Source organism: Pistacia vera, unplaced genomic scaffold (assembly GCF_008641045.1).
Source record: "Pistacia vera cultivar Batoury unplaced genomic scaffold, PisVer_v2 Contig78, whole genome shotgun sequence".
Classification (NCBI taxonomy): Eukaryota; Viridiplantae; Streptophyta; class Magnoliopsida; order Sapindales; family Anacardiaceae; genus Pistacia; species Pistacia vera.
This window is the reverse complement of record NW_022196645.1, coordinates 3,103,811-3,113,514: the sequence shown is the minus strand read 5'-3', so window position 1 is coordinate 3,113,514 and position 9,704 is coordinate 3,103,811. Positions and strand designations below refer to the sequence as shown.

General features: G+C 37.3%; 1 non-coding gene across 1 annotated transcript; it reads left to right on the top strand.

Annotated features, from left to right (window-relative positions):
• The first annotated feature begins 9,117 nt into the window (after window positions 1–9,117).
• On the top strand, window positions 9,118–9,224 carry LOC116116738. Its single transcript, XR_004125851.1, has one exon. It is a non-coding gene; the product is annotated as a small nucleolar RNA R71 (small nucleolar RNA).
• Window positions 9,225–9,704: the final 480 nt, after the last annotated feature.

Here is a 9,704-nt window from a genome sequence, read left to right as displayed (position 1 = left end):
ATGGGAATGACACTAAAACGGTGGCCACAGTGGGATTGAGTATTGCTCTATCCATATAATACAGGTCATTAGTCCAAAAACTGAATACATAATATCGAGAGTAACCGAAGTTGACACTATTTCTATGCCTTCGTCTCGTCGAGATGCATATGATAAAGGATCGAATTGTACAGTACCATATCGTTGACAGGTAGCTACTTTACTGAATATGAATCTATTGGGGGGGCCATGATGCCTTGCTAGGGGCCAATCTTGGTCTGTGTATTAGTGAGACGATTAATTGGTGTTAATCGCGATACTATACACTACCGGTATGATGAGGAGCCTATGGGTCACACATATAGAAGATAATTTAAGAGCGAGGAAGTTAGAAGGGCGTTTTCGTCTTTTTAGTGAAAGGGTATTTTGGTAATTTCATAGTGTAATTAAATTTGCTAAGGTCGTAGCCTTTATTTAATTTGTTAGAAAAATTAAATAAGTGAAATTCGTTTAAATATGTGTTCGCATATATTTAAATAAATTATCATTATTGTTAAATGTTAATCTATATATATATATTAAATATATATTAATTGATTTTAATTGAGATAATGATGAATTAAAATAAATATCTAATTGGAGTGTTTGGAAACAAAGGGTGTTTGGGTTGGAGCCCAAGCCTATTCCATATAGGAATAGGGCAATTAAAATGTTACTATAAAAGAAATGTTTTAATTGTAAAAGTAAGAGAATTTCATTTAACACATTTTCATTGAAAAGAAAAAAACACACAGCCCCAAACTCTCTCCCACGCCAGATTCAGTTTTGATTGAAAATCAAAACACTTTTCATTTCTTCTTGATTCTTAAGGCCAAGGAGGATCTAGCAAATCCTTCCTTAGTTCCTTGCGATTGTCTTTGTGTGGACTACGTTGGTTCGATCCTACACTTGGGTCGGTAGCAAAACACATTCAGGACAACTTGGAGGAGCCTCAAACGTGCGTATGGTTTCTTAAACTTTAGATTAATTTTCTGCAGATTCTTATTGTGATATAAATTGTAAAATTGTACCCTGATCTTGGTTCTATGGAACAATCCTTGTCATTATTGATTTTGTTTTCCGCTGCCTTAATGGATCGTTTCCTAACATGGACATCTCCATTCATCTTCGGCCAAAATAAATTATCCTTAAGAATCTCCTAGATCTTGGTAACCCCAAAATGACTCGCAAGCCCTCCTCCATGCACCTCTCTCACAAGCAATTCTCTAAAACTTCCTTGAGACACACATAACCTGTTGCCCTTGAACAAAAATCCCTCTTAAACCACATAATCTTCAAAACTTCCCCTTGAACACTTAGCCATGATTTCGGCCATTTGTTCATCTTGTTTGTAATGCTCTTTCATCATGATAAACCTAAGTACTCTTGCATCCAAAATGGAAAGGATGGAGTACCTTCTTGACAATGCATCCGCCACTATATTAGTGCTCCCTTGTTTGTACTTGGACACAAATGAAAAAGATTAAAGGAATTCAACCCATTCGGCATGCCTTGAATTCAACTTATGTTGCCTATTAATAAACTTGAGAGATTGATGATCCGAATGTAGCACAAATTGTTTAGGCCTCAAATAATGACTCCAATGATCTAAGGCTCTAATAATTGTATAGAACTCCTTATCATAAGTGCTATATCTCCTCCTAGAATCATTGAGTTTTTCATTAAAATATGCTAATGGCCTTTTATCTTGAGTAAGGACTGCCTCAATTCTAACTCCGTTAGCATCGCACTCCACTTCAAACACCTTAGAGAAATCAGGTAGAGCTAGAATGGGTGTTTCACAAAGCTCACTAATGGTTTTAGGTTCAGGCCAACTTCTAATTGCATCTACCTTTGATTGATCAACCATGATACCCTCCCCCAAAACTACATAGCCTAGGAAGATTACCCTTTCCATGAAAAACTCACACTTCTCCATCTTAGCATACAATTTTTGTTTTCTTAACACTTCAAACACTTGCCTAGGATGATTTCTATGTTCATCCTCACTATGGCTATACACCAACATGTCATCAAAATAAACAACAACAAATCTGCCCAAAAAAGGTTTAAGTACCTCATTCATCAATCTCATGAAGGTACTTGGTGCATTGGAAAGATCAAAGGGCATAACCATCCACTCAAAAAGCCTTCATTTTGTTTTGAAGGTTGTCTTCCACTCATCCCCTTCTCTCATTCGGATTTGATGGTACCTACTTCGTAAATCAATCTTTGAGAAGATGCAAGAACCACGCAACTCATCAAGCATGTCATCAAGCCTAGGTATGGGTACCTATACTTGATTGTAATGTTGTTGATAGCCCTACTGTCCACACACATCTGAAAACTCTTATCCTTTTTCGGCACTAATAAGGCTGGAACCGAACAAGGACTCATGCTCTCCTTCACATACCCTTGCCTAATCAGCTCATCCACTTGCATTTGCAACTCCTTGGACTCCTCCGGATTGCATCTATAGGCTAGTCTGTTTGCTAAGGGTGTCCCTGGTAGCAAATCAATGTGATGTTCTATTCCCCTCAAAGGTGGCAGCCCTAGTGGTAACTCATTGGAAAAAAACATCCTCAAACTCTTGTAGTAATGGTTGGGCTAGAGGATGGGGTGCACTCTCATCACTTTCTTTTCTCTCAGCAATAAACGAGGCTAGGATGGGTTTGTGTTTGGTGATGGCCTTTTCTATTTGGTTTTGCATTAAGTAATAGTTTGTTTTGTGAGGTTTCGGTTTTTGGTGGTGTAGGTATGGGAAGTGTTTGTTGGGCTGGTAAAGGGCTTAAGGTGATGGTTTTCTTGTTGATCCTGGAGGTGTTCTTTCTTCCATCATGGACAACCTCCCTATCATATTGCCAAGGCTTCCCTAGCAACAAATTACAAGCATCCATTGGTATCACATCACACACCATTCATCCACATATCTCTTGCCTATGGAAAAAGGAACTATAACTTGCTTGGTAACACTAATGGTGCTTCCATTGCTCAACCATTGTAATTTGTATGGGTGGCTACGGTTTTGGGTAGGAAGTTTCAATTTCTCAACAAGGGTGGTAAAGGCTACATTAGCACAACTTCCACTATCCACAATAATTGAACATACCTTTCCTTTAATGGTGCAATGGGTTTGGAACAAGTTTCCCCTTTGTTCTTTGGTAGAGTCAACTTGTGCATGCAAAACCCTCTTCAAAACCAATGCATCACGAACATCAGCTTCTTCAACAATCTTTTCACCACTCACGGATTCTTCCTTTTTCACTCTCTTCTTCTTGGATTGCTTCTTCAATCTCTTGGATCTCCTTGATTGACATTACTCTCTTGTTGGGACAATTGGCTTGGAATGTCCATAGCCATGACATTTAAAACATTTCTTATCCTTCAAATCCCCTCAGGTGCCTCCTTAAGTCACAAACTATGGTTTCTCCTTGGTTGCTTCATTCACTCTATCCTTGCCCTTGTCTTTATTAGAGTTGACATAGGGTTTGGAATAGGATGGGGATCCTTTGTAGGTGTTGCTGCCCTTGAAATATGGCTGTGGGGCTGGAAGTTTCAAGCCTTGGTGTTGCTTCTCAACCTTGTTGGCTAACTTGCACACATGTCCCAAGGAATGATAAGGTTGCAATTCCACCTTGTGAGCTATCTCTCTTTGTAAACCTCCCAAGAATCTAGTGATGGTTTGCTCCTTTTCCTCTGGAATATCACTTCTCATCATAAGGCCCTCAAACTCCCTTATATACTCCTTTACTTTCTTATCCCCTTGCTTAAGATTGTACAAACTTAAGTAGAGATCTTGCTTGTAATTATCAGGCAAGAATCTCTGTTTCAACATCCTCTTCAATTTATCCCATGACCTGACTCTAGTCTTCCCCTCTCTTTCTCTCTTCTTTCTAGTGTTTTCCCACCATAAGGAAGCATATCCCTTGAACTGAAGAATAGCTACCTTACATTTCTTCTCATCCAAATACCCCTTGAACTCAAATACTCTTTCGATATCACTCAACCAATCAAGAAAATCGTTGTTGTAAATTTTCGCAAGTGTACGAAATCGTGCAAGTAATAAAGTGTATAAAATACGGATATCGAACCCAAGGGAATAACTATTATCAATTACCAATTAAACTATCATATTACTATTTGATCAATCCAAATTTTATCAAGGAAAACCTAAATTAAATAAACAATTGAATTTAAAAAGAAAACTGAAAAGAGAACAATTAAAATAAACCTTTGGGTAAAAACAAGATGACTAGACCTAGGGCATAGACTTCACCACTCTTATTCATATGTATCGATCTCTTATGCTAATTTAATAAGCTCTTCCTATAGTTCAAACTCCCTAAATTCCAATAACTTTCTCTCGAACAATTACAAATTACCCCTATTACTAACCCGAATTATCTCTAATCAGATTTAAGCAATTGGAGATCATTACGCTCTATAGAGTTTACCAAAACCTCACAAGTCGCGGTAACCTATCTCTAGCGTTCGCTCAACCTATGTTTACTACCTAGACCAAGTAAATATCATCTCTCGATCTCAACCTAGTCCATTAGTTCATTCAATTCTTGGGCCTTAAGAATCAAAAGCATTAGGTATAATAGTAAAACTTAGGACGAATTCTTAATAAAAATTAACAATCAAGATCAATACTAATTAAGAGATTGGGCTACATCTTAGCCCTAGAGAATAATTTAGTTCTAATAAACTGAAAGAAACAATCAATTTATTAAAACATTCATCATGAGTTTACAAGAAAAGAATAAGGAAAACTTCTCTCTATTGTGAATCAAAGCCCAAAATTTCTATTACTTCTCTTCTCTCCAGATTTTTCTCCCTTTCTTCTCACCCAAGAATTCCTAAAAAATGTTAAAAGACTTCTATTTATATCCCACAGGGTTAGGGTTTGTTTTTCCTTAATTCTATTTGATGGAACCCTTAACCTTATTCTCTTGGCTAAAAAGGGATAACAAGTTATTGACTTCCATGCAGTGCTGCGGCACAGTAGCTACTGGAAAAAGTGTGCCGCGGTACAGTAGCTGCTGCCCTTTTCCCGCATCATTCCACTATTCTTCAAAGATGTTGATTTTTGAACTTGATAATGATGGAATTTGGTAAAGTTGCAAACACTGAAATGTATCCCTTTGAATCAGATTTTCAACGGTTCAAGAATTGTCTAAATCCGAGTTCTACAGTGCATATATTCTCAAAATACCGAGGCATGCGCAAGCTGGAACGTAATCTGGAATCTTCTCTTTACTTCAACTTCCATAACTTCTTCATTCAACTCCGATTCTTGATCCGTTTGTTTCCACTCGTCACTCATTCCGTGCCAACACGATTTCTCATCCGAGCATAACATTTAATCACTAGTAGCCTGAAAAACACTCAAAAACACCCGTGATACCGTAAAAGCAATTATGAAAATATTAAACAACTTTACCAAATTAAGCCTAATTTCCCACAATTATCCTCATAAACCACTAACAAATGTTTATTTCAAGCTCTTATCACAACCCCAACCAGCTTCTTGCTAGTCACTAGCAAGCTAAGCGATAAACGAATCCTTAACTTGAAAACAACAAACGAATAAAGCTATATCAAACTATCCTAAATCACTTCCATAGATTGTCACGGTTGCATTTAGCATATGCAACAAGCCTTTAAGCCCCTAGGTGGCCCTAGTTGGACGAGTTATAGTCTCGTGAGGGTTTCCAGCGATGATACCCCCAAACAACCTAACCCTCACCTAGACTCACACACTAAGACTCAAACAAACATTTTAAGATCTATACATATATCGTATCAAAAATTGTGTCAATGTGAACAAATTGAATAATTAACAACATGCAAATGCAAAGAATAAGTGAATGTCAACTACACTTTTTTTATTGACTCTCTCATACTCATTCACAAACCATTCATCCAAAAACCCATGATTTTATGCATGCTTCCATAGGCAAAGTACAAAAATAAAAATGTGTCAATACTCCTGGGCTCACTTTTCAAACCATCTCCTAATGTAGAATCCAATCACTATCTCTGATCATCGGGTCTTTTTCATGATTGTAACGTTAGGCTAGGTATAGTTTATGAAAGAACGGAAAGGAATTTTTTTAACAAAATGCAAGAGACTTTATTACAGTAAATGACCATGAACAATCCTTTTCTTGCTTCCCTCTCATTCACCTTTTACCCTTTCACATTGATTGAACTCTTCCTTCCAACATTAGCACAAACCCTCATGTAATGTACCTCATTCTCAGTTCTTCTCCCCAGTTACTTCTTCCTACTTTTCTGCCAAAAAAAAAAAAAAATTATTTTTTAAGGAAGATAGTAACTCAAAACAAAATTCGTCTTACCCACCTTGCTTCACTACATCATTTTTTTTTTCCCACAACCCCCAACCTATCTCATTGCACATACTCAGGTTGTGGTCCAAAAATATATTCATTTTCTTCTACCACACTTCTTTTAATGAGTTTTTCTTATAGGTCACCCTAAATTAAGTCTCTCATAATAAGATGGGTCAGAAAGTGTTTTAGGCTTCATCGTCAAGGTGAGATATAGTAGGTTTACAACAACAAAAAATAGGCTTACCAAGTTTATTATATGCTCAAAGGGTTAACAGGGATAAATAATATAGATTGGCTTGAAAGGCTCAATCGTTCAAAGAAATTGCCTAAATCATATCCTAAGCAGTGCAGATTCGTGATTTCGCCTCAAGTGGTTATCAAATGTTCTAGAGTTTATGCCCAATTTTCACAAAAAAATTATTGCCCTAAAAAACACACATAAACGTCTCTAGGTTTCCGAATTATTCAACTAATCAAACACATTCCCAAGAGAGTCATAACTAAATGCAATTGTCACTACTATCACCTTCACATTACACGAAAGTTAATAAAATCTCAATGTTACAAATTCACTATCATGGTCTTATCATTGACTTATGTTAGCAACATACCTAAAGCATTTCACCCAAAAGCTTTCAAGGAGCTAATTCAAAGCAAAAAACAATTTGACCATAAGAAAATATTCCTTACCCCCAACATTAGAGATATCATTGTCCTCAATGTGCAAAGAGACAACTACACTACCTTTCGTACGCAACATTATGTGGAGATAATCTTGTGAGGCATGCATATTGGTTGTTGTATCCAATCATCGGGAATCTAATCCAAAGAAAACAAACTATGCCATGCTTGGCCAATTTAGAGTGCATAACAGAATAATGGGTGAAACATAAACAGCTACATATCAAACTAAATCAAAGTTATCACAACTTAACACATTAAACGAAAACTGAAATAAATTCAAAACAAAATCAAAACACATTAAAGAGCTTGGGTTGCCTCCAAGAACGCTTTATTAGAGTCGTAAGCTCAACTTTTTGACTCCTTCATCTGATCATTTAGGAATCTAACCCTTCTATCCTTAATGCCACCATTTACATAAAGTTTCAATTTCTCTCTTTCCCTCTTATTCTCAATTTCCTCCCCAACGTCCTAAATTGACAACACATTTTTCTAGGGGTAAACGAGGTGTTTTTTCTTCTAGGTCGCAGCTACTTTATCATCAAGGATGCTAATCTAAAGCAAGTATCTAACTTGGGTGGACATTTCATAGTATCAAAACATTAAATTCAACTTGTTCATCCTCTACCCTCAAGATTAGTTTTCCTTTATGAACATCTATCAGCGTTCTACCCGTAGCTAGAAAAGTTCTTCCTAGAATTAGAGGTACTTCTGGATCTCTTCCATGTCAAGAACAATAAATCCTGGGAAAATCAACTTATCTACCTTGATCAATACTTCTTCTACTACTCCCTTGGGGTATTTTATAGACTTATCAGCTAGTTAAGATAGACTGTGGTTGGTTTTACTTCCCCTAGGCCTGGTTTTCTTAGAAATCAAAAATGGCATAAGGTTAACACTAGCCCCTAGGTCACATAAAATTTATCAAATACACTTACCTATTGTGCAAGGAATGTGAAACTCCTTGATCTCTGAACTTTTGTGGTAATTTCGTCAATAACAATGCGCTACACTCTTCCATAACATCACAGTCTCATGTTCTTCAAATCTCTCTTTTTGGTGATAATCTCTTTCAAAAACTCGTGTACTTCGGCATTTGCTCCAACATGCCTACAAAGGAATGTTATATGTAAGTTCTAAACATGTCCTAAAACTTACGAATTGCTTATCCAATCTCTGTTTTTGCACTCTGTGAGGATACGGGAGTGTTGAGCCATTGTTTGTCGAAGCTTGGGCATTTTTGACATTTTTTTCTCCTGTGCCCTCTTTTTCTTCTCGAGTTTTTCCTTTGTTTCTTCTTCCTTCCTTACCTCCTTCAACTCCTTACCACTTCTCAGTATGACAGCATTAACTCTCTCTTTCGGATTCTTCTCTATATCGCTTGGCATGTCCCTTGAACTCTTCCCGCTAAATATATGTGGTTTGCCCAATTTGAGTCTCAAGGTTCCTAATAGAGGCTGATTGATTTTGAACTAAGACGTCATTCTTCTCAAACCTCTTGTTTGTCTCTTCAATGAACTTGGTCAACACATTCTCTAAATTAGATTTTTGTTCTGAGTTGAAAAACAGGAGCTTGTTTTTGCTCATTGTTGTTGCTCCATGAAAAGTTCGGGTGTTTCCTCCATGCTGGATTATATGTATTGATATGGATTCCCTTGCCCCCTTTGAAAGTTGTAGACATAGTTAGCTTGTTCCAGTTGAGCAAATGGAATTTCTGTCTTCACAATCCTTTGAGAAATGATTTCCTACACAAAGTTCACAAGTTAGGGAAGATGATTCAATAGCATTTACCTTTAGGGCAACTCCCAATTGCTTTTGAATGACTGAGAGTTGAGCGGCCAATGCGGTGTAACCATCAACTTTGTGCACTCTCACTGCTTTCCTTGTTGAATTTCTCTCCGAAGGCCTCATGTAGTTATTGCTTGCCATTACTTCAATCAGATTATAAGCCTCCTCCGGTGTTTTGTTATTCAAAGCTCCCCCACTTGTGGCATCAATCATCACTTGTATATTTGGCAGCAACCCATTGTAAAACGTTTGCACCTGGGACCATATTGGCAGCCTATGGTGAGGACACCTCCATAAGAGATCCTTATACCTCTCCCAAGCTTCATAAAGTAACTCCATATCTTGTTGGAAAAAATTCGTGATGTCACTCCTCATCTTAGCAGACTTGACAGGTGGGAAATATTTCGTAAGGAATGCTTGAACTAACTCATTCCATGTAGTAATACTTCCCGATGGGAAAGAAATCAACCAAGCCTTAGCTTTATCCTGAAGAGAGAATGGGAAAAGTCTTAACCTAATTGCATCATCAGATACCCCATTGTGTCAGAATGTATCGCAGAGCTCCAGAAAGTTTGTGATAAGCATGTTGGGATCATCATTAGGTAACCCTATGAATTGAACTGAATGTTGTATCAATTGAATAATGGCTGGCTTTATCTCGAAGGTATTTGCTTGAATTGGTGGCCTCCTGATGCTAGAATAGCGGACTAGAGTAGTCCTTCAATGCTCTCTGAACAACTTCAACTCCTGTATCAACCATTGAACTAAGTCCTCTGTACAGTCCAACACTAACAATACAAAAACTGAAAAGAGAACAATTAAAATAAACCTTTGGATAAAAACAAGATGACTAGACCT